The sequence below is a fragment of the Rhipicephalus sanguineus genome, chromosome 3 (genome assembly GCF_013339695.2).
Source record: "Rhipicephalus sanguineus isolate Rsan-2018 chromosome 3, BIME_Rsan_1.4, whole genome shotgun sequence".
Lineage (NCBI taxonomy): Eukaryota > Metazoa > Arthropoda > Arachnida > Ixodida > Ixodidae > Rhipicephalus > Rhipicephalus sanguineus.
The window spans coordinates 23733900-23757631 of NC_051178.1; positions in this window are offsets into that span (position 1 = coordinate 23733900).

The window sequence follows — 23732 nt, forward strand, 5'->3', positions numbered from 1 at the left end:
TACCCCAAAATTTGTATTGCGCGACGTGACTGTGTGACGAACATAAATAACACGAGTTAACACGAAAATCATGACACGCATGTCATGTACAGCATGACTTACGTGCCACGCTCATGGGGCGCTGGCGGCCGTTCCGCCAGCTTGATCTACCCTGAAATTGGTATTGCGCATCATGACTGTGTGACGAACATAAAAACACGAGTTAACACGAATATCATGGCACGCATGTCATGTACAGCATGACTTACGTGCCACGCTCATGGGGCGCTGGCGGCCGTTTCGCTAGCTCGATCTACCGCGAAAATTGTATTGTGCGACATGACTGTGTGACGAACATAAAAACACGAGTTAACATGAAAATCATGACACGCATGTCATGTACAGCATGACACGAGCCACGCTCATGGTGCGCTGGCGGCCGTTTCGCTAGCTCGATATACACCGAAATAGGTATCTTGCGACGTGACTGTGTGACGAACATAAAAACATGAGTTAACATGAAAATCTTGACACGCATGTCATGTACAGCATGACTTACGTGCCACGCTCATGGGGCGCTGGCGGTCGTTCCGCTAGCTTGACCTACCCTGAAATTGGTATTGCGCGTCATGACTGTGTGACGAACATAAAAACACGAGTTAACATGATTATAGTGACACGCATGTCATGTACAGCATGACTTACGTGTCACGCTCATGGGGCGCTGGCGGCCGTTTCGCTAGCTTGATCTACCCCGAAATTTGTATTGCGCGACGTGACTGTGTGACGAACATAAATAACAAGAGTTAACACGAAAATCATGACACGCATGTCATGTACAGCATGACTTACGTGCCACGCTCATGGGGCGCTGGCGGCCGTTCCGCCAGCTTGATCTACCCTGAAATTGGTATTGCGCGTCATGACTGTGTAACGAACATAAAAACACGAGTTAACATGAATATCATGGCACGCATGTCATGTACAGCATGACTTACGTGCCACGCTCATGGGGCGCTGGCGGCCGTTTCGCTAGCTTGATCTACCGCGAAAATGGTATTGCGCGACGTGACTGTGTGACGAACATGAAAACACGAGTTAACATGAAAATCATGACACGCATGTCATGTACAGCATGACACGAGCCACGCTCATGGTGCGCTGGCGGCCGTTTTGCTAGCTCGATATACACCGAAATAGGTATCTTGCGACGTGACTGTGTGACGAACATAAAAACATGAGTTAACATGAAAATCATGACACGCATGTCATGTACAGCATGACTTACGTGCCACGCTCATGGGGCGCTGGCGGCCGTTCCGCTAGCTTGACCTACCCTGAAATTGGTATTGCGCGTCATGACTGTGTGACGAACATAAAAACACGAGTTAACATGATTATCGTGACACGCATGTCATGTACAGCATGACTTACGTGTCACGCTCATGGGGCGCTGACGGCCGTTTCGCTAGCTTGATCTACCCCGAAAATGGTATTGCGCGACGTGACTGTGTGACGAGCATAAAAACACGAGCTAACATGAAAATCATGACACGCATGTCATGTACAGCATGACACAAGCCACGCTCATGGTGCGCTGGCGGCCGTTTCGCTAGCTCGATATACACCGAAATTTGTATCTTGCGACGTGACTGTGTGACGAACATAAATAACACGAGTTAGCACGAAAGTCATGACACACATGTCATGTACAGCATGACTTACGTGCCCAGCTCATGGTGCTCTGGCGGCCGTTTCGCTAGCTTGATCTACCCCGAAGTTGGTATTGCGCGACGTTACTGTGTGACGAACATAAATAATAGGAGTTAACATAAAAACCATGACACGGATTTTGCTAAACGACATACAAGACGATGTATGCAGCTCTTTGCTGGCTGCTTCGCATTACATCGATTCCCACAATGCGTGGGATCTGCCGGCGTTTTTTTATTTATCAACGCCGCCGCTGCAGCGAACTGAATTAACACTAGTCACCGATAGTGAATGCTTATCGCAGGTCTGCGGCACGCCAGCCATGTTAATCGGCGGCACGGTGGGAATGTCACCTGCAAAAATGGAGTGCGACTCCACCGCATAGCTCTGGTTGCTAGCCAGACCTATGCGCAATTCTGCTACCTAAAGGTAGCATATACAGTAACTCTAGCAAACGCCAGTCAGAGGCGCTATCAAGCGTCTCCAGAAAAGTGTCAGACGGCGACTGCACAGCGAAGGCGAACAGCTGTGCGCGTGCCGGCGCCAGTGCGTCTACGTCGGCTACGACGTCACTCCTCTGGAAAGCGCAGACCAGCGGCAGCGAGTCACGCGCGGCAGCGGCGATGTGCGCGGGATGTGCCGGTAGAGTTACTGTATATGCTACCTAAAGGTAGCATATGCAGTAAATCTTGGTGCCTGCTCCGATAAGAGCCACACAGCTGGCGCATCGGAATGCGCCAGCTGTGTGACATCGCTGATCATCGCGCATGCACAGCACGGCTCTTGATGAGCTACGCGAAACTGCTTCGGCTAGGCAAGTGTAGCTAACGCTACAAAAACCGACTGCAAGTGCAGCCGCACGCATACCTTTCATATAAACGCGGAGCTTCGCACATGCCAGTGAGTTGCCAAACCAGAGACGGCGCCACCCGCTAGGCAATATGGCGGCGCCTATGAAAAAAATTGGCCGCGTATCTGCGTGCTTCGCTGCAAATGTCTTCTAAAGACGATAGAAGAGGCGCTGCGTGAGATATGGACGCCATCTGGCAATACGTCGGGAAACACCAGTGCTGTGTTGCGGGCTGGTAGTCCCGGCGCAGCAGCAGGCGAAGACCGGCGGTGACCAACGCGACCAGCGGGGATGCCAGCCAGCCCGAACACGCGGTTTGGCGCGAAGCGCTGAAGCAGAAGAAACGTCCGCACTCAACGAGTACTCTCCACCTTTTCATTACACGTCGCCTGGGTAAAACAGGAATGCCAGAGCGGCGCCCCATGGCATTCGTACTGTGCAATACAGAACCCAAACCGAAACACAACAATGAGTTCGTGCAGAGGGCACGGAGGAAGGCAAGTTTCAGCGCAGTCGTATTTTCAGCGCAGCTTAAGAAACTAGGGTCTTTAGAATTACGTATGTATGCATTTTCTATTAAAGGAACACACCACTTAATGCTTACCTAGTGATGTTGCGCCTCAGATATGCGTAATGTTTGCTTTTTGATCGACAATGCACACAAGTATTAACCTAGTCAGCCGTTCAATATGGCTAGCCCTTGGGCAAGTGGTTCAACTTTGGCTGAGTGGCTGAATCGAGTGACGTGCCGACAAACTGAAAGACAGACAGACCAAAATTTCTCCGTTGAAGTATCCCAAGAAAGACTATCGTCTTTAAAAAGGTCTATACAGTAAATCTAGCCCTCACTGCCGCGGAGCGCTAACTGCGTCGTCTGCTACTTCTCCACCCCAGCGCTCGGCACGCGCTAGCGACATTCTATATTTCTATCCCTTTCAGTCACGAATTATGATGCACTGTCTGTAAGTGCATCAAATTCCCATGGCATGATTTCAAGGCACTTAGTATTACATTCCAAGAAATAAAATGAGGGAATGTGTTGTTTTGTGTGAGTTACAGTAATTAATGCTAATTAGCGTGTAATTAAATATCTAATTATTCTACAATCAGTCAGCTTCAATCTTTGCATAAAAAGAATCAGCTATTAGGCCCAAAATGCATGCACAGTTTGTTTTTTGGTTGCATGCTTCTCGAGCAAAAAAAAAAATACTGTTGACGTTGCTCCTGGAACGTCGCACGTCGAACGATCGTCGAACATGGTAGTGTCTCTCGCAAAGTGATCATCTGCAGCAATATACAGCATAATGAAGTTAAATAAGCATTAGTTGTTCACTCGGGAGGCCTGCACAAATGTGCAAACTAAGTTTCAGGTCATTTGAAGAAACACGCGGTGCGTGATGCGACTTCGAAGTTGATGTGTACACCGTGACTGAAAGGACTATGGTTGGGGGGAAGGAGGGAAGCACACACTTGCTTTGCTCGCCTCATCGGGCATCGATTTCCTCCTCGTTTGCTCCAATGTAGCGTTCGTTAAAATCTAAGTAGGAGGTATTGGCCGTATTTGTGGTCACCTTTGGCGGGCACATCTTGCTACGAAGTTTCCCTCATGCTCCGGAGCCCTCATGGCGGCCGCATTGCGTTTTTTGCCCTGACGAGTATGCCACTCTCCTTTTGATTTCTGAGGTAAAGCCCCTTAGGCGGAGTATGGAAAACCGCAGAGAGTTGACTACTCTGGTTGAATATGTTGCAGTGGTGACATACAATAGAATTTGACCAAGGGGCTGCAGCGGAGTGCGCGAAGATTATATTTGCTCGTGATATATTTTCATTATTGCCGACCTTTTCCAAGGAGTGAGCGCGCTCAAGCGTGCTCGTTGTTTGGGCCTTGGACTGTCAATGTGTAAAAGCGGCAATGGTTCTCTTTTATTGCCATAGCAATAATTGGACACTCTAGGCGGGTTCTTGCTGTCGGCGTCGCCGTTGTGTTGCGTATGTGTGCGTGTATACATTATATATATATATATATATATATATATATATATATATATATATATATATATATATATATATATATTGTAAGGGAGGAGATAACAGAGACAGCGCCCGTACGCTGGGCCGGCTACCTAATCTAATGCCTATTGGAAGTACGGTTGCACAGTGCCCACTACGCCATAATTCTTCCTTTTGTGATTCAGCGAAGGGCCCTCTACGCGTCCGTAAGGCAACGCGCGAACCTACGCAGCTGCTTTGTTGATGCTTCGCTTCTTCGGGCCAGCGCCCGAGCCCGTTGCCGCTCTTCGTCATTACACTCGGCCCAGCTGCGAAAGGTGTACCTCTGAAAGAAGAACAGAACACGGAACTCCAGAGGTCTCCAGGGACACAATTCTGGATCCGCGACACATGCACGGCAAAGTTGTTTCGCCTCATCTTCTCTGTGCGTGAGTCAGAATCGGAGGACCGCACTCGTCTAGTGTGGCCGAAAAGATAAGTTGCCTCCAGCAGGGATCGGACCTGCGTCCTTCGAATAACGCGTCCGATGCTCTACCACTGAGCTACGGTGGCGGTCCTCCCCCCTTCCACTTTATAGGGTGTATATATGTGCATTTAAACCTCGGAGTGTTAATCAGCGCCGATTGCAGCCAAGGCGGCGAGTGTGGAGCACTCTTTTTCTGCCTTTTGGCTTCACGTAGCACGTGATCTTTTTGCGAGCTGGCAGCTGACCAATAACCTCTCGCATATTACCTGAAGGCATCAAGTCTGCCAGAACGAGACCCTTGATATGAATGAAGGAAAGCAGATGACTTTTTAAGGGCTCGTTTTTCTTTGTTAGACACAAAGAAAAACGTGGCAATAGTTGGTGTGAAAGATCGCGGCAGTGACTGAGTAGGTGATGTCACGAGGGTGGCTAGATCGGCAGAGTCGTTCATTTTATCAAAGATTGAAGATGAATGCAGCGGCTAGGCTCTGGCAAGGCTTTCACTGCGACGAAATTTAATCGGCTCGTCCGATGGGTCTGACACGTACATCACAGAGGCACCAGAATTGATCTCAAGGACGGCAAACGGCAGTAGTAGGGATCGGCGCCAAAGCAGAAGTTGAGACGGTGCGAAAATAACTGTGCCGTCACCTACAAAGTTACAAGAGATGCTGACAAGAGCAGTCGTCCAGGCCGGCGGCCGGTGTCATCAGAGAGAAAGAGAAATAAACGTTTATTTGTGAAACAGTGTTCCGAGCGACGCTCGGTATCACCCTAAGGTGGATTTTCATCACCCTAAGGTGGATTATCACCATGTGCATTTTTCGTTTCATCCCAACTGAGCAAGTTCCCAAGCACGCTCCGTTGATTGTAAATACGTTCTAGTTTAGCATCGTTCTCTCTGTCTTTTTCGTAACTTTTGCAAAGTTTTTTGCGTGTTTGACGAACCCTGTATGAAAAATCTTTATAAAAGACCAACACAGATCCCTTTAACTTGTGCGTAACCTTTAAAACAGACCTCTTCTCATGATAATCAATGAACTTGAAAATAACAGTTCTATCTGTTTTCGGCTACCCGGCCAAGCCTGTCGCTTCTCTCAACAGTAGTTGCTGTTATACCTAATTTATTCTCAAGAATTTCGTTGATACTATCGGTGAGCATCTGAGGTTTGTCTCTGTGGGGTTCTTCCAGACCGTAAATGATCAACTCATTTCTACGGCTCCGGTTTTCGAAATAATCGATTTTGTCTTCAACGGATGCCACTTTGTGTTGCATGGAGCAGGAAAGTACCTACTAACCTGTGTCGCAAGGCAGAGCGGGTTACTGAGCATGTTGCCTTCTCTGCAACTGTCGTGCCTACTGATGTGAAAAGGTGTGGGAAGTAGATTTAAGGGTCAGAAATGGTCTAGGGATTCAGCGTCACCTTACGATAATCCCACGCTGACGCTATGATGAAAGGGGGCGTTGCTTCTTCAACCGGGTAGATAAAAAATTCGGAATCCCACGCCTTGTGTGAACTGGTTTCATGCGAAGCAGTCAGCGAGCAGCTGTATATGTTGCATTTTTTGGCTTTGAGCCAAGCGTTACAAGGCGGATAGATGTCTTTTTGTAAGCGTAGTAGTTATGTACACATCGTGGCTTTACCAGGCACGTTGACTACACTGGCGTTTAAAGGGTAACTTATGGTCGGACGTAACGTCAGCACTCACTTTAGAGTACAGACATCAGTATAAGCGAAAGGGAGGGCACTTTACGGTGTGATTACTTGAATATGATACATACCTTTCGTTAGCGTATTGTTCAAGGGTCGAGCAACGATTGAACATAGCTGCCGAATCATAGGAATGCAAATATAATGTTTGTTACACTTCTATAAACGCGGAGGCAATACTGGAACCACAATTGACGTTAACCGGTGTTGTGTTTCTTGCTTTGCTATAAAACTCGATAGCCAGCACCGCAACCACAAATGGCGTTGCACCGACAGTACGCCTGGATAGGGTCTTTTTCCAAAGCAGCTCCAAGGAATGGCGTGGCTCTGTGGAAGAATACCTGACTGCCACGGAGAACGCTTGGTTCGATTCCTGTTGGGATCCTGATTTTCATTCTTAGGAATCGGTTTTTCGTTGCGATCTCGCATTTAAATTACCAAGGTCTGTTCTCGCCGTTCCTGGGAAGATATAAACTGTCAATCACCTGTGGCGCATACCCGATTACCGTGGTCCGTGGTATGCGGGTACGTGCCACACGTGTCTCGAGGAGGTTTGACGACGTACGCGACAGGATATTCACGTTATTCATGTAATGACCACACAGTCATATTGGTCAAACCCTTCTGCACTCCCATGGCAGCTTGGTCTACACCAAGCTGAAGCGATCATGAAAGCACCCAGACGGAGGCAGCTAGATAGATATGGATAGATACGTAGATTGAAACGCATGAAGTGCCTTGGGTTTGCTAGGAAATGCTTCGCATTTAAACTGGCGTTAGACCGGACCCGCAGAAAGTCTCCGCTGTCAGCAACTTCAAGAAGACGCAGTCTCCCGGGCTGCTGCGAAGCTTCCTGGGCCTATGTTCTTACTTTTGCCGCTTTGTTCCGAATTTTGATGATAAAGCACAATCACGCAGTGGCTTGCTGAAAAAGGATGTCCCTTTCCACTGGACGCCAGATTGCGAAGCAGCCTTTAAGTAGCTACAATTCATGCTGACTTCTTCTGCTTCTTCTGCTGACACGGAAATCCACACAGATGCCAGTGGAATCAACCTTGGTGGAGTGCTCGTTCAGCGCCTTCACAATGCTGAACATATGGTCACTTATGCTAGCCGTTCGTTGAGCAAGGCGCAGCGCAAGTACACAGCTACAGAACAGGAGTGCCTCGCAGTCATTTTCGCCGTGCACATGTTTTCCCCGCACATCTACGGCCACCGCTTCTCTGTCAGCACTGGCCATCATTCTCTATGCTGGTTGGTAGGCCTCAGAGACCCAGCTGGACGACTGGCGCGATGGACTTTGCGCTTACAAGATTTTGATTTTACAGTACGCTACAAGAGCGGTAACCGGCACGCAGAGGCTGGCTGCCTAACGCGGCTTCCTCTAGCGACGACTGAGTGTTACGCTTACAACTTCGACCAGTATACCGACGCTATTACCTCTGAGTTCCCAGACTTCGCGACTTTCCGGACAGCACAACAGGAGGACCGTTCCCTAGATTCTCTGTTCTCCTCCGCGAATGAACACGTAAACTGAAGCTGCTTCATGGTTCATGAAGACTTCATTTACAAGGAGAATTACTCCTGACAAGGCGCCCGTCTGCTTCTTGTCGTTCCGCGTACTCTACGATCTCACGTATTTCGATCCTTACCCGACGATGCAACCTGCAGCCACATAAGCTTCGCCAGAACGTTTCAACGCATCGAGTAAAGGTTCTATTGGGCCAAGATGGGACTGGATACGGAACGACACGTTGCTGGTTGCGAACAATGTCAACATCACAAGCGTCCCACGACTACGCCGCCAGGAATTCTGCGTCCGGTGCCACATCCTAACTGTCCTTTCGGGACCGTTGATGCCGACCTTCTAAGCCCGATTCCACGATCGAACAGTAACAATCAACGGCTCGTCGTCTGTGTCGACCACCTGACGCGCTACGCAGAAACTGCTGCACTACCTGCTGCAACGGCGTTGCACGTGTTGCAGTTTATGCGTCACTTTATGATTATTCGCCATAGTCTTCCACGCGTTGTCATTAGCTGCCAAGGACGTCAGTTTATTGCCGACGTCGTTGAAGAGATCCTGCGTCTGTCTGCCTGTCAGTTCCTCCACGCCACCCCCGTACCACTCGGAGACCAATGGACCATAGAGCGCAAAAATGAGCGTGCCATCTATTTATGTCGACTCTAAGTACAAAAACTGGGACGAAGTGCTACCGTGCTTCATTTACGCGTTTAATATTACGAAACATGAGACCACAGGGTATTTTCCATTTTACCTGATCTACGCTCGCTCCCGGCGCAGCTTTCTCGACACTCAACTCTATCACGGTAGACGGGAGGCCCGAGTCGAGGCTCTACGGAAAGAGCACTCAAATAAGACGAACGCAAGATATGTAGATGCAGGGCTCTACACTGGTAATCGCAACAAGGCTGTAGTCATGGTGGTCGACCATCGTCTTCGCGTAATCACTGGCGCATCAATCCACTGCTCTTCCATTAGGGAGACTGAAGAAAGGGCCATCGCTTTGGCCATTGCCACCGGCAATCACCAAAGACGGTCACTAGATATTCTCACGGACTCTCAAGCGGCCTGTAGAAATTTCTTGAATGGAGAAGTCGGTCAAGCGGCGATTAGCATTCTCCGTGGTGTACCAGATCCCAACGACACTCTTCACACACTGCCCTATCATCCGGCACAGGATAATATAGACGCCGGGTCACATGATGCTGGAAGGGAACCAGGAGACAGAGACGGTGGCTCGAGGGTACAAAACAGACCACGCACCCCATGACACTGCCTCCGAGGAGCCTATCCCGGTCCCGTGTGAGTATGCGGTCATCCTAATTCACTACAAGGAACTCAGACGTATCTGCTCCCTCTCCCATAAGAATCTCACAAACGAGGAAGCTGCCAGCTGGCGCTTAATCCAGACCGGAACGTATTCAAACTTACATTTTCTCAATAAAATGCACCCAACAGAATACCCTGCGCACTGCCCATGATGCTCTGAGAAACCCACACTAATACGCACTACATGGACTTGCCGGGCCATCTCCGGCCTGCCCCCCATTGACCAAACGAGTGTGGAGCGGTGGGGGAGTTGCTGAGCAGTGATAACCTTGATGAGCAGATCAGTTTAATCGACAGGGCAGGCAGGGCGGCAACTGACTGTGGCGTACTGGACCGAGGGCAGCCAGCACTGCTAGGTGGTACTTGCAGACCAAGCATCACAAATCCCTTTCTGTTAATAAATGTTTTTCCTTCCTTCCTTCGACACTATTTTACATTTTACGCAAGACGTGGAAGCCTCTATACCCGAGTCGCTCTGCCGAACAGAAGAATCCCGTCACAGTGCACGCCTTCTAACTCTGCATCTGAAGAGCGTTCGAAGAAACGTCACAACGTCTGCCATCGCTCCGTATCTTACACTAAGGGCGACCTTGTGTTCGTGGTCATGGACTCCAGTCCGCAGACGTTGTTTGTGCCAGACGTTTTCAGCCCACTACTAAAGTCCATTCGCAATTCTTTACAACCTCTAGTGACGTCACGTACCTGATGTCAAACGTCACAAGCAATGGCCGCCACTGTTGCTAAACACGGCTGACACACGTTGAACGCCTTAAGCCGTACAACGAGCTAGGGTTGCCGTTGAATGGACTTAATAACGAGGCAGAACTAAAGCTAAACGTTGCCAAAGGGGCCATGTCATTTAATATGATCACCAAGTTTGTAGCCAAATGGAACAGAAGTTGTTTATGCCCATAGATAGCCACATGTAAGTCGCAAATAAATTTAATGAACAAGTTATAATGCATTAATTGCACGTGCATATCATTGATATAGAAAAGATAAGAGTTGTTGCCGGGTCCAATGTTATATTAGAACATTCTAGCCGGCAAGTCAATAGGAACATTGCACGTTCAAATAGATTTTCCTTGAAAATGCAGACTGAATTTGGTTATTAGAGTTTACATAATACAAGTCCAACAGCAAATAATGAAATATTGTTGATGATGAACAGCCCAGCTCTATTTTGCTGCGGATCTGTTTTCTCAAGTTTACACGAGAACACGCACTTCGCATGAAAATTACTCAAGACCTTGCACGTAGGATGAGCATAGACCGCGGCCAGCTTGAGCAGCGTGCTGGCCACGCGTTTGCCACTCCTTGTTTCCAGGCACGCCAGTCATTACGTAAGGGTGCCTTGATGCGCGCCAGCCTGCTGCTGGGTGGAGGACGCGCGCATTGGATGAAAGGACAGAAGAGCTTAAAAACAATGTATTTTGCCTTCAAAAATGCGAAAAATGGCTACTGAAAGCTTAAAAATCAGAAGTTTAAAAGTAGCCGGAAAGTAGCCATGGCGCCAACATGAACTTTTCGTCGCGAAGCGGGGTCGAAAAGTAGGCGATTTGGCGCAAAGTAACCACCAACGGCAACCCTGCTACCAGCAACCATATGACTTATTCGCCGAGCGGGCATCGTCAGCGAACCGGGATGTCCTTGCGAAGATTCGACGAAGAGGAGAATGAGGCAGGACTGGCTCATGAGCAGCGCCATGAACTCTTCTTCGCTGCGTTACACCTCTGCATTGCCCATCTTGTAAATAAACGCGTTCCATCATAACAATATTTAAAAACGAAAAGGCACTCTAGATTGCACAAATTGGTCAACATAATGCTTGATATAAGACAATAATGTACTGATACACGCAACTGTGAAAGAGCAGCAGAGCAAGTTCCGGTTCAATGAATTTCAACAGCGCAAGTTCAGTTTCAGTGAGTGCACTTCGCTTATTGTAGAAGTAGTGTGGCGGCAAAGGGCGCTTCTACACTCAAGATTAAGGAGGAAGCACGGATGTTTGAGAAACAAGTTTAAAAAAGTAAATTGTGGCGTTTTTTTTTGCAGAAAGAGCAAATGCAGAAACCAAAACTGGGCTATATTTCACCGGAGCGTAAAGCGCGCCGAAGTATCTTTTACTTCTAAAACACTTGGAATCAAAATGGGGCGATTCCTAATTGTAACGTGGGCTCAAATCGGCAATTTCTAATAAAAAATGAGCCAAATCCTGCATCTGTTCTAATCAAACTGAGCCACATTCATTAAATCAGCGCTGCGACAACACTTGTGACCAAAACAACCAACATGGTCTCATCCAATCTGTTCCATTTGTGTCCTAGTTGGCTTGCTATCGTGCTTACGTTCAACAATCAGTTTTTCTAGGGTGAGTTGGCACTTACTGAAGGACTTGATGCTGTACGGCAAAACCCGAATATAAAGAGTAAGAGGCCGGCTTTACTACTTCTATTTGCCTGTTAGTGTTTCTTTTCGAGTTTAGCGCTACAGTATCATGCCCAGGCAGCACAGAACGAAGGGCCGATATCGGCGATAGACTGGCAGTTCCTGGCCCAAGAACGGCCCACAATTGACAATGTGCCGCCAATATTGGCTGTGCCATTCTAATGGAACGCCGATGTTGGACCAGCATTGACAACGTGCCGCCAATAATGGCTGTTCCAGTCTAATAGAACGGACACATTGGGCCAGCATTCAGAACATGCCGCCGATATCGGCTGTGCCAGTCTAATGGAACGGACACATTGGGCCGAGTTATACAAGCAGCAGCCAATATGGGCTGAGCCATGCAATTAAGCCGGAATTATTGGCCCGTCGTTCGAACGATATTGCCGACGTCGGCTAAACAGTCAACTTCGTCGGTATAACATCGGTCCGTTATGAGCCAATTTCTGCGCCTACTGCTGTTTGGTGCTCTTCGGTGGTCCCACTTCACACGCCGATTTTTGATGTCCGAGAGCGTAATGTGCCGGACACAACATAAACATATTTTGGTCATTAAATCATACACAGCTCGTAGATATGCATGATCGTTGGTTGAGCTAGCGCAAGACTATTAACTGAGAAAAATTTACCCATTTTATCACCTGCCAGGCGTCCGATCCGGTGCTTCAGTACGAAGCAACCGCGGATCCGGCTGCCGTACGACCGTAACGGCGCGCTGGACGTCGGATCGGACGCAAATTGTATCGTATCGTGTGTCCTGCTTTGCTATCACCGCGATCGATTAGGCTGTCTCGCGTTGTTCACAGCGCAGTACCGGTTAACGGCTTCCCACTTGTAGGTGCTCGACGTGTGCGAAGTGAGGGTTATGCAGTTAATCGAGTTAGAGCGTTGTTGTGATTGAATCGTATAATACGTGCGGTTGCCGCGACACGTATGCCCACATAGTATGTTGACGCCACAACCACAGAAGTCAACTTCAACATCTTGAAATGCGTGTAGCGCGGTGTGGCGGAGTGCGTGGGCGTCAACCACCTTGTGTACGCGCCGCATCGTAGCGAGTTCGAATCTCGGCCTGCTACCTTTTCTTTCGTGTTTTCTTTTCTTAGAATAGGTTGTTTACACCCTACTCTGCCCAAAACAGCAGCCTACGCGGTAGGCACGGCCCGCGCAGCACGATGCGAAAAAAAAAAAACGCTTCCGTGAGTTCGTACGTGTTCTTACATTGAACATAACACGCCGAACCGTAAATAACAAAAAAAAGGAAAAAACGCGTGCATGCGGCAACAAAACCATTTTGATTAAAGACAGAGCCAGTAACCCCCCCCCCCTTTCCTTTTAAATCGACGGAAAGCTGGAAAGCTGTTGCCTCGATCAAGAGCGGAAAGTTTTATTTTAGACCTAGCTGCTATCCATTGTTATTATTCTTTCGTTTCGTGGTGGGGCAAAGGCTCGCTGTTTTTCGGGAGATTTGTGGATGTACCCATACAATTTGAAGGATATTCGTCAGAATTCGCGGGATCGAGTCTCCCAAAAAATCGGGATAATCACTTGGCATGGTGCCAGGCCTTGTCCACCGCACTGAAAGGGAAATGTTTATGATTAAATCTCGAAAGCTACGATTGTTGCAGTTCACCGCACTGAAAGGGATATGTTTATGATTAAATCTCGAAAGCTATGTTTGTTGCAGTTACTGCAACCAACAAGCTGGCATAAGTGACTGTTGACAGCACTGGAGATTGTTGCCTGTGCTGTGAGCAGCAGTGAATTTGGGCATGTGCTCTGTTTAAATTTCTCTCTTTCAGTGTCTCAATATTTCGATCCTATCCTTATCTTTCTAGTTCCCTTCCTCCAGACTCAGTGTAGATGAGCAAAAAGGATTTTTGTGCTCATTAACTTGTTTACTTGATTATCACATCTCTCTATGCAATTCTGTACTGCGTGGCTCCAGAAGCTTCTAATCGAGTCAAGCAGAACTAGAAGCAAGGATGAGGAGCATGTTGGTGCAAGCCAAAGTAGCTGCAGGCGCATATCACTTTTGCCGTATTGTCCTTATATCTTTGTGATATAATATATGCTGCTATGCACACATAAAGTCCTCATGGGGTCTTCATATTCATATATAGTACAGGAACATGTTTCCTGCAAGACTTAATTTGTTGAACTGCATGCAACAACCATTTTCACCTTTACTTTCATAGTACAGATAATATATTGAGCTCATCTGTATTAGTAAATTTTAAAATGGCCGATGTTATTAGAGAGACAGTTTAATTTATGAGCCACAGAAGACACAAATATGCCGGATAGGCACTTTGTAGTTAAGGCCAGTTGCATAACCAGGGCAGTGGCGTAAATCATAGAGAGGTCAGTGGGGTCCTACCCCCCTTGTATTCAGGCTCGACACCCCTTCCAAGTGCCTCCCCCCCTTGAGATTTATCCTTGAAATATCATATTTCAAAGGTAAATATGTCAATTAAGCAATTCAATTGCTTGACAGATAAGCATAGTGCGCACTCTCCCAAAAATCAACTCTGAAATCTGAAACCCTTCCAGTGAGTAGAAACAAAGTACTACAAGAGGGAAAGCTGTTTTTGGTTTCAAAAGACACTATAGATGATGCTTTCTGACATGATATGGGTGACTATTCTGACGTGCCGAAAATGTTTATTATTGTGGCCTTTGAAGTGCAATGTAAAGAATCCCCAATCAGCTACCGTTATTTATTTATGTACACGATTGGGTAGAAGATACTGACAACAAAGTGTGAGTTCGATTTCTCAAATATAATAGCGTTATTAAAAAAATCTCTGGTTAATATAAACACGCTTTACAAGAATGATTCCATGGGTGAATCGCGGGATACTAACAGGATATACGGTTGGAGGTGAAGTTAAATAAAAGTATTTCCTTTACATGTTACAGTAAAAAAGCGCTAGCATTTTCATTGGATAGTTTAACCCAAATGACATATCAGCTATAGCATATAGCTGACGTATGCTACAGCCAGTGGCGGATCCAGAGGGGGGGCGGTAGGGGCGATCGCCCCCTCAAAGCCTGTATCAGCCCCCCCTCCCATGCCTGCAGTGCCTGTCGCCCCCCTCCTTTAGCAAGTTGCTTCGGTTACCATTACACAAAAGGGGAAAGAGAATCTTGTCCCCGCCCTCTACCTCTCTCCTCATCCCTACCCTACCACTCCCCACAACAAAAAGAAGAGCCTGACGGCCACTTCAGCAGTTCAGGCACAACACTGAAATATGTCACAAAAACATACCTTTAACGCCTTTGTTGCACGAGAACGTTAGGAGTGTACGCAAATGCTGGAAGTACCGATGGACAAGAAAGCCATGACGCATATCTGGCTCATATTCCATGCACTGACAGAAGAAACGTGCTAGGATCTTCAACAATGGCTTCGGTACATCTCTTGAATGTGCCCTCAAGAATGCTGAAGCCAAGTGGACGAGACATGACTGCAGACTGCAGCACCACAAGTTGAACACATTAACCACCAACCACGAATCCATGCTAGAGTGGATGCCGCAAGGAATCTTGAACACCTAACGCCACTGCATGGCTCTAACTCATCATTCCCGAAACCTCGAACAACATAAGATTCTGCTGACAAACTGCCGTCCCTCACCAAGTGGTGAAACAAGGTTACCCCGCCCAGCTTGAACCACCTCATCGTAAGGTGGTTCAATTTTTTTGGCTTCCATGCTTATAACACTGTCTCGCCGAACTCCCCGCTCTAAGCTCACCATGTTCATCATGGCTGGGAGTGTGTTGTAATTAAACAAGAAAGAGGACATTGGCGGGAGCGCGCACACACAGTATTTTTCGAATAAACAAGCAATAGCCTCCATGGTCATTTCTGACTGGCTTTCGCATCCGTCCCTTCCATTATACTCACGTTGATATTCTAATATGTTTTTGCACTAAGCAAAAAGCGCGAAAGACTAATAAATTAAGAAAACAATAAAGTATGCGCGCAAGCTTTCAGAAGGCTTTTCATTATTGCAGCACTTATACTTTCTTATTGCAGCACAATGTGCTAGAAATAAAGCACTAAAATGGTCCTCCAATGACATTGTACGTCTTTTATATAGAAATATTTATACTGTGTTCATGCTATCTTTCCACATGTGTGGAAAGAGCCAGCTTGCTTCAGTCAAGTGAGGCTTAGATGCTGACTTGCTGAATGAAGATCAATGTGCTCTCTTGTATAGTCACTCTCAGACTCGGCTCGCACATTCATCGATTTATACAGCCTTTGTTACTACCTAATGCTGTAAATAAGTTTTTAGATATGAGAAGTAACAACACTATCCTCTCTTGAAAGAGTGCTAGCAATATTTGAAACCATGAATATAGCTGTCAGCAACAAACTTAGTTTGTTGTACTAAAGCTTCTGGGAATCTACATAGCATTATTGTAGTGTGCTGGAGTTAACGTGAAAAAGAACCAATTGAGCAGCACTTGAGCAATTAAGGCAACAGTGAAGTCGAAGAGACCTCATACTAGTGAATTTTCCCATCAGCAAGTAGAGGAAGAGCTACTACATGTGAATATGCTGTGCACACAGTAAGCTTTTTGGCTTCTATAGCTGTGCTAACCCAGTTTCAGAGTTGCTGTGTGACCAAAAATGCCTCTGAAATTGTTTGGAGTACTGTACGTCTGACATGTGGCAGGCTTCACAGCATTTGTCACATTATAAGATATCAAGGACAAAATGCTTAAACACTGCTTTTTGCTGTTCATGGGCACAAGTATCATCTTAATCTTTCATTTTTTCAAATGTGGCTTTACCTTCAGTGCTTATGATGTGGGTCAGTTGGGAAGACGAGCCCGACTTAGGACCATGAGCTTGTTGAAGTATACAACTAAAACAAAGCTCAAGGTGAGCTTTGTTTTACACACATCTTGAAATATGTGAGCATGCCATCTTTTATGCCGACTGATAAAAATGTAGTGCCTGAACCTTCTTTGTGTGAGAACTGGTTGCAGGGATCAAGCTCACAGAAAACACAAAGTTGCACTTTCTTTTCAAAGCCGCTGAAAGAGTGCCACTGAAGGCCACAGCAAATTAAAATAACTTCTTCACTCTTATTGTGGCACTCAAGAGCTAGCACATTTGCAAACCCCTCCACAACATAGATTTACTCAATGGTATGAGATATAACCTAAAGCAATGATTCAATAATTTTTATAGCTATCATAACAAAAGTGTCACAAACACAATTGTGGGTTAGGCATTTTTTCTCACACCCAAATGATTATTTCAAGATACCAAATGTGGTGCATAAACGAAATACAGAAAGAAAGATTTTCCAGAATCTTGAAGAGCTGATGCCGTAAAGATTTTTTTACTGGCTTTACTCAAAACAGGTGAACGTGCAGTTTTAACCATACCTCCTGCAGAATGTTAGTGATTCTATGAAGTAGGATATTTTCACTCTTTCAGGCCATTTGTGTACTAATGATGACATCCACATAATAGTGAAACATCTGTTTTGTTTCCATGACATATTTGAGTAAAGGTTACTCAAAAGAAAAGTTTTGTGAAGTGAGCGCAGCATATGTCACAGATGACGGACGGTTTTCATCCTGCATCATTTTAAGATATGTGCAGCACTCAAGTTCACTGCTCACATATGTGTCCTTCTTCCTGTGTGCTGTCACTGTAGGTCAGAGCTTCTTCATGATGTCATGTATACGAGATGTGTAGTCACCAGCAGGAGTATGGGCTTGGTGTTGGTCAGTCTCAAAGAACTTAATAACTGGGCAGACCTACAGTCATGCTGTAAACAGGTTTTACAGTGCCTCAGCCAATATGTCTGCCTTGAATGTCATGCGTATATGTTCCACTCCATTGCTCATTGGGTGGTAGGTCGTGGTCGAATATTATAGGCTCAATTTGGCTTTCTGTCTCTGTTTTGATGGAGGACGACATGCCACTTTAAAGTGACACAGCCAGCGGCTGACAAAAGCGGGAGCAACAGTTGCAGCTGTAATGTCTGGAGTCAGAATATATTCCATGCAACACTTGAAACATGCAGTCAACACGAGCCAACAAGTTTGGCTTTGGTAGGGTGGCAATGGCACGATGAGGTCCACAAAAATGTGGTTGAATCAAGTGTTTGGGCCTGCAAACATATCCAAGAATGTCACAGCGTGACTGAATCTTGAAGTGCTGCAAAGCGATCAACACTCACGAGTCTGCTGGTGGAACACCCATGTGATGCTACGTCATATGAAGTCTACCGTGAAAAACTTTTGGATTGCCCAGATACTTGGGTGTGAAAGATTCTCTAGTTGTGTGAATTCTTAATGATAATTGCAAGTGGGCATAAATGATCAAGGCTTAATTGTGTCACAACATGTGTCACAACAAGCGTCTCCTGTTCCTGGCAAAGGAAACCACTGAAATTCTAGCAACGTTGAAGCTTATAATTCTTGTACGTGCCAGAATTCCTTGTCATCGTGTCAAGCAGTTGCCACTTTTTTGAGGTCTATTCCTCTGAGACAGGTGACAGCATTAGTTGGGCAACGTGTCAGGGCATCAGTGACAATGTTGTCAGCTCCCTTGGTGTGGCTAATGTCTGTACTGAATTTTGATATGTACGACATCTGCTGCAGTTTGCGGGTAGTGTGGACACCACCGTTGCGATTGAGGAACTTTAATGGCATACATGAGATGTGGACTCATGTATTTCATGACAAAGAACTCATTACACATGTAATGATGAAAATATTGTACTGCTGCTTCAGTCTTCACCCAAAAGTGCTGTAATTTCAGTGGTTGTCAATTTTCAGGAAAAGGAAGCGATTGGGTGCCTGCACTTCTTAGATGAGTTGTTGAAGCACATCCAGCACCTAAAGCTGCATCCAAGATGTCAATGATGATGCATAGTACGTGGAACTCTCATTTAATGTTAGGGGATCCATGGTGTCACCAAGGTGTCTCTCGATCCCTGAAAGGCTGCTCGGGCGTGCTTGGTCCAGGGGAGCTCAATAGCAGCACTTCTGTGTATCAACGGCAGGAAGTGGAGAGGATGTAGAATGGCCCAGTGCCAAGGTACAAAATGGTGGTAGTAGTTCACAAGACAAAGGGACTCGCAGAGCTGACAAATTAGTATTCAGAGATGGGAACTTTTCAACAGCCATGACTCTGTGTGGGTGTGGTTTAATACTGGAGACGCCGAGACGAGATGAAATGGCCAGGAAAGGTAAGCTTGTTGATGCCAAATACATCTATGTTGACAAATGTTCCAGGCTTGGCCAGATGCTGGATCACAGATTGCGGATGTGAATTGGGCTCATTTGATGAACTGCTTGCAAGGAGTGAGTTGTTGAGGTAGCATGAAAGACGTCGAGGTTGTGTAAAACGCTGAAATGTCCATCTGGAGTTTCTCGTGCCGAATGGCATGAAGGAACTCAAACAGACAGAAGGGTACGTGTCACTATCAGCATGTTCAGGATGTCTTCTGGAGCCACAAGGATTTGATGGTAGGACCGTACGAGACCAATTTGGGAGAAAATTGTTGCACCATGTAGTTTGGCTGTGACATCACGAGAATGTGAGGTGCACTGAGTAATGATCGGGCATGGTTGCTTGTTTCAACTATATGGCTCAATTGGTAGTTGCTGCCAGGCCGTCAGCCTCCTGGTTTAGGCTTCAGAACCATTTGCAGAGCAACACCAACACACAGAACACGTTGGGCTGCAGGTGAAAGTCAGTGAAAAATCTGAAAATCTATATATTTGAGATGGCTGCCTCAAAAAAAATTTTTTTAACTGCAGCCCAAAACCCTCCTTCCAATACAATTTATCAGTTCTGTGGTCCCGCCAAACCGTCCAAATTTGTATTTTTCTCTGTCTTTTTCTCAGGGACCATATTTCATACTAAGTTAATTTTGATTTGGTAATGACAATATGACACCGCGGTAAAATGCATAAAACGGTGATGTAGTGCGCAAGAACGTTGCAACGAAAAGCAGCAGCTGGGTTAATTGTCAAGCCTAAAAACACAGTAGTAATCTGACATATCTTGCGCCAGGCCCGTAGCCGGAGGGGGAATTTGGTGAAGTATGTGTTTTTACCAAAAGTAAACAATAAAAATTGGTGTTTTTCTCAGATAGTCAACGTTTTCAGCAAGTCCCCCCCGCCCCCCGAAAAAAATTCCTCCATGGCTACGGGCCTGTCTTGCACATATCCAGGGTCTTCCTCATCAGTTAAGCTGTCAAAAAACGTAATCTTGTTAAGGCTAAGCTAACAGAGAAGGCTGCGGGCGTGAGTAGGTGGGCTGTTATGGACATGCGCTTCCTTAAACCGTGGATGCTTGGTCGTTGTTGTTTACAAGCTGCCTCTCGTTTGCACGCAGGGCGAAGTGTATTAGTGCATGTGATAGAAGTACGTACACACGCCATGTGACCAACTAGGTCGCTTTGTCAAGGGCGCAGCCAGAATTATTTCGGGGTGAGGGGTTCAACCCCACCTGATGGCAACGCCTTAGCAGATTGTTCGCCTCTTTATACGACCGTCGTTCTCATGGCTTTTAACACATATGTCGAGTTCAAGATGACTGCAGCTGCGTAAGTCAAACATCCGGAGCTTCAGCATGATGAAACAAAATATATGCTGCATTCTCGCGCCACCAGTCTTGATTTACACGTGACTGCTTCGATTGCCTGCGTTTTCTTTTTGTTGAACATTCTTTGTAACGGTGTCTTGATCGTGATCGGGCCAATCCGGATCGAATTTCTTTATTGCGATCGACAATGGTCGCTGCTACACGGTCCAAAATAATCCGGGTTGTGTTTGGTGCAGACGCCAGTCAAATTACGTTCTGGTAATCAGTAATCCCGACGCGCCGATCTAGACCGTCTTGATCCCACCGCTATCAAAAGAGCCCTGTGACACCTGTATTTAGCACATTCGTGGTTCGCTTGTTTTGTCAGCTGGCGCTATATGAAACGTTTTAATTTCGTGTTATTTTTATAAAATTCTATTTGAGAGTCAGCGCGCCGTTCGGTTGCTGCCCTGTGCCATCATACCAACTCGCCCAGCTGAGCGACAAGCGGGTTTGATTTTTGCTGGTTGATTGCACCATCGCAGCCTTTCTTCTGACTGCTAAATGCGGCTAAATAGCACTTTTGTTAGAGAGACTTGAAGGCCTCTTTGCTTTTGTTATGTGTGGATACTCCTCTGGCTACATGTCGGGATATTTCTGATATTTCGGCGACCTTTCTTCACGAAGACCTGGCAACCCTGCTTTTGTCATCCGGGAACTCCGGGAAATTCGTCCGGCGCAACTCGGCTGACGTTAACTTGTGAGTATAAGTTATTGTTCTTCCCTACGAGTGTTTTCTTGTTGTGCACGTGCATCTTAATGAACTGGTCACCATTGTGTGCGAGTGTTCGGCTAGTTAGTAGGGCGAACAGTTGCGGCTAAGCCATCAGTCGCGTACGTGCGATCGGAATTTATTTCATCCGAGTGATCGATCTTTGTTATGTCGAGCGGAGGGTACACAGTAGGGCGCTCTATTGAGGGATTTCATGTGCAACTTGCGTAATCGTAACTTGCAACTTGCGTAAACGCACAGTTAGATGACAACAGCCTATGTTCCTGCCTCTGTCTCGGGGATCGTTTACAAAAGTGCCACAAAATTAGTGAGCCTCTCGCGCAAGAAATTTCGGTGTAACAATTTCGACAGTGCAGTGAAGAATGCCGTGTGCATTCGATGTGAACAGTGAAGAACCTGAAAAACAAACGTAACTGACTCTTTTGGTGTTCACTGTGGTCAAACGGTACATTTTGACCCTTGTGATTGGTGCGAAAAAGTGGTGTCGCAATGCACCACCACGCTTCGGCCTAGTGTTCTTCAAATTTTACTGATCATGAGTTCATGCGCTGGCTGGGTTCTCATATTAAGGGCGCAGGGTAAGCTCTATATTTCCTGTGCATCTTTTAACAAGTTGAAGAACCGTTTTCTAAGTAACTAAAAGAGGTATCACCTTAATGTGTGTATATTTTCTTTTAAAAAGTTGCGTTCTTTTAAGTGTAGAAGTTTAATCAAAATCTGACTAAATGCACTATTTTTCTAAAAATGTTCTTCAGCCAGAAAAAGCGACTTTCTCAGAAAAGAACGAGTACACAAAATATACACAAATGGATACACGTCCCAAATAGCAAGGAAAAATATTTTAATCTTTAAGAATTTTGCCCTACACTGTGGTAGCACAGTGAACCTCAGTACACAAGAACGAGGAGAATGCTTTTTTATGCTGTTCTTTCTTTAGTCAAATCTTCCCTGGCAGTAAGCTGGCACACATTCTTGTGTCACCATCTTCCCTGTGCTGCTGCCTTAATATTTTCAATTCTGATCATGCTCACCACCTTGTGCTATGTTTTCCCTCTAAGAGACTAGTAGTATGAGCCACGTGCTACAATATACATGCTTGTCACTAAGGCTAATTTTATCTGCTCACATGCCAAACTTGGGCAGTGGATCGACAGTGTGAGCCAAATGGTGCATGCGCATAGCAGAGCACGTGTAGCACCCTTTTGCAAAACTACATCTTTTCTGTACATCTAAAACTCTGCCAACTACTGGAATCTGCTGTGACCTCAGCACGGTAATTATGTGCAGCACGGCCCATTGCAGCATGTGGCAGTTCTGTGTGGTAGGTCAGTACGCTAGACAGGGTTTGCGTGACTTGCCAGCTGCATCAGATATAATGTGCAGCGACGTTTAATAGTTCTGTGACAAGTAATGAGGTGGTTTACATCAATACAAGTAAATAAAAGTGGCACCTAACATTTGTATCAATTTGCTATGAAAGGTGGGCTTACTTACTTTTTTTTTTCATTGCTTCATAAGTGCAACACTTCTTTTCAGTTTGCTGCAAAACTTCACTGGTGTCAAATGTGAGGAATAAAATATAAAATTGCCAGTCACGATTTTCCCAAATGCTTATGTTTGCTTTGTCTGTCAGCTTCATGTGGCTTTAATAACAGAAACCAAGACCCTCAGTTCCTCATTCACAAAGAACATTTGTGTTTTACCAGAACACTGATAAAGTTTGTGCTTTAAAAAAAAAAGTAAAGGTCCACAAAGTGATGCATGTGACTTCCAAGTTTGGTGGGAGAAGTTCGTGTGGTGTGCTGCTGCTTGTACCCACGCCTTCATGGGCACAATAAATTCTATGGGATCATAACCTGTGCGGGTTGCAATGATTCAGCGTCAAATGGCAACACACGACCAAAGATAATTGGTCTGTGAGTCACCTGGACTTGGTGATAAGAGATTGCGGGTCACTCTCTGAGCAGATGCAGTCGCTGCGCTGTATTTCACAGTGGCAACACTGAAAACGCGACAGCCGTCTTCCTGCTGCTGAAATTACTCCTTCACTTCTTTATTATGGTCTATCACTTGCACTGAAGTTACCTGTACTGCAGGTGGCTCATTTTCTTGATAGCCATCGAATGAAAGCTTAGCACGATCTACAGCCATGGCTCGCACCTCCTTGTCTGTCTGTTGCTCGGCTTGTCAATTGTCAATGATTGTCAATTGTGACGAAGTCAGGGAAGCTCTCTGCTTGAATGCCTCCTTGAATCAAAGCCACACTGACTGGTCCTACGGCTCATCATTCAGGTCGAACAATTCCTCGCTGTCAGAGTTGTTGTCTTTCCTGAAACCG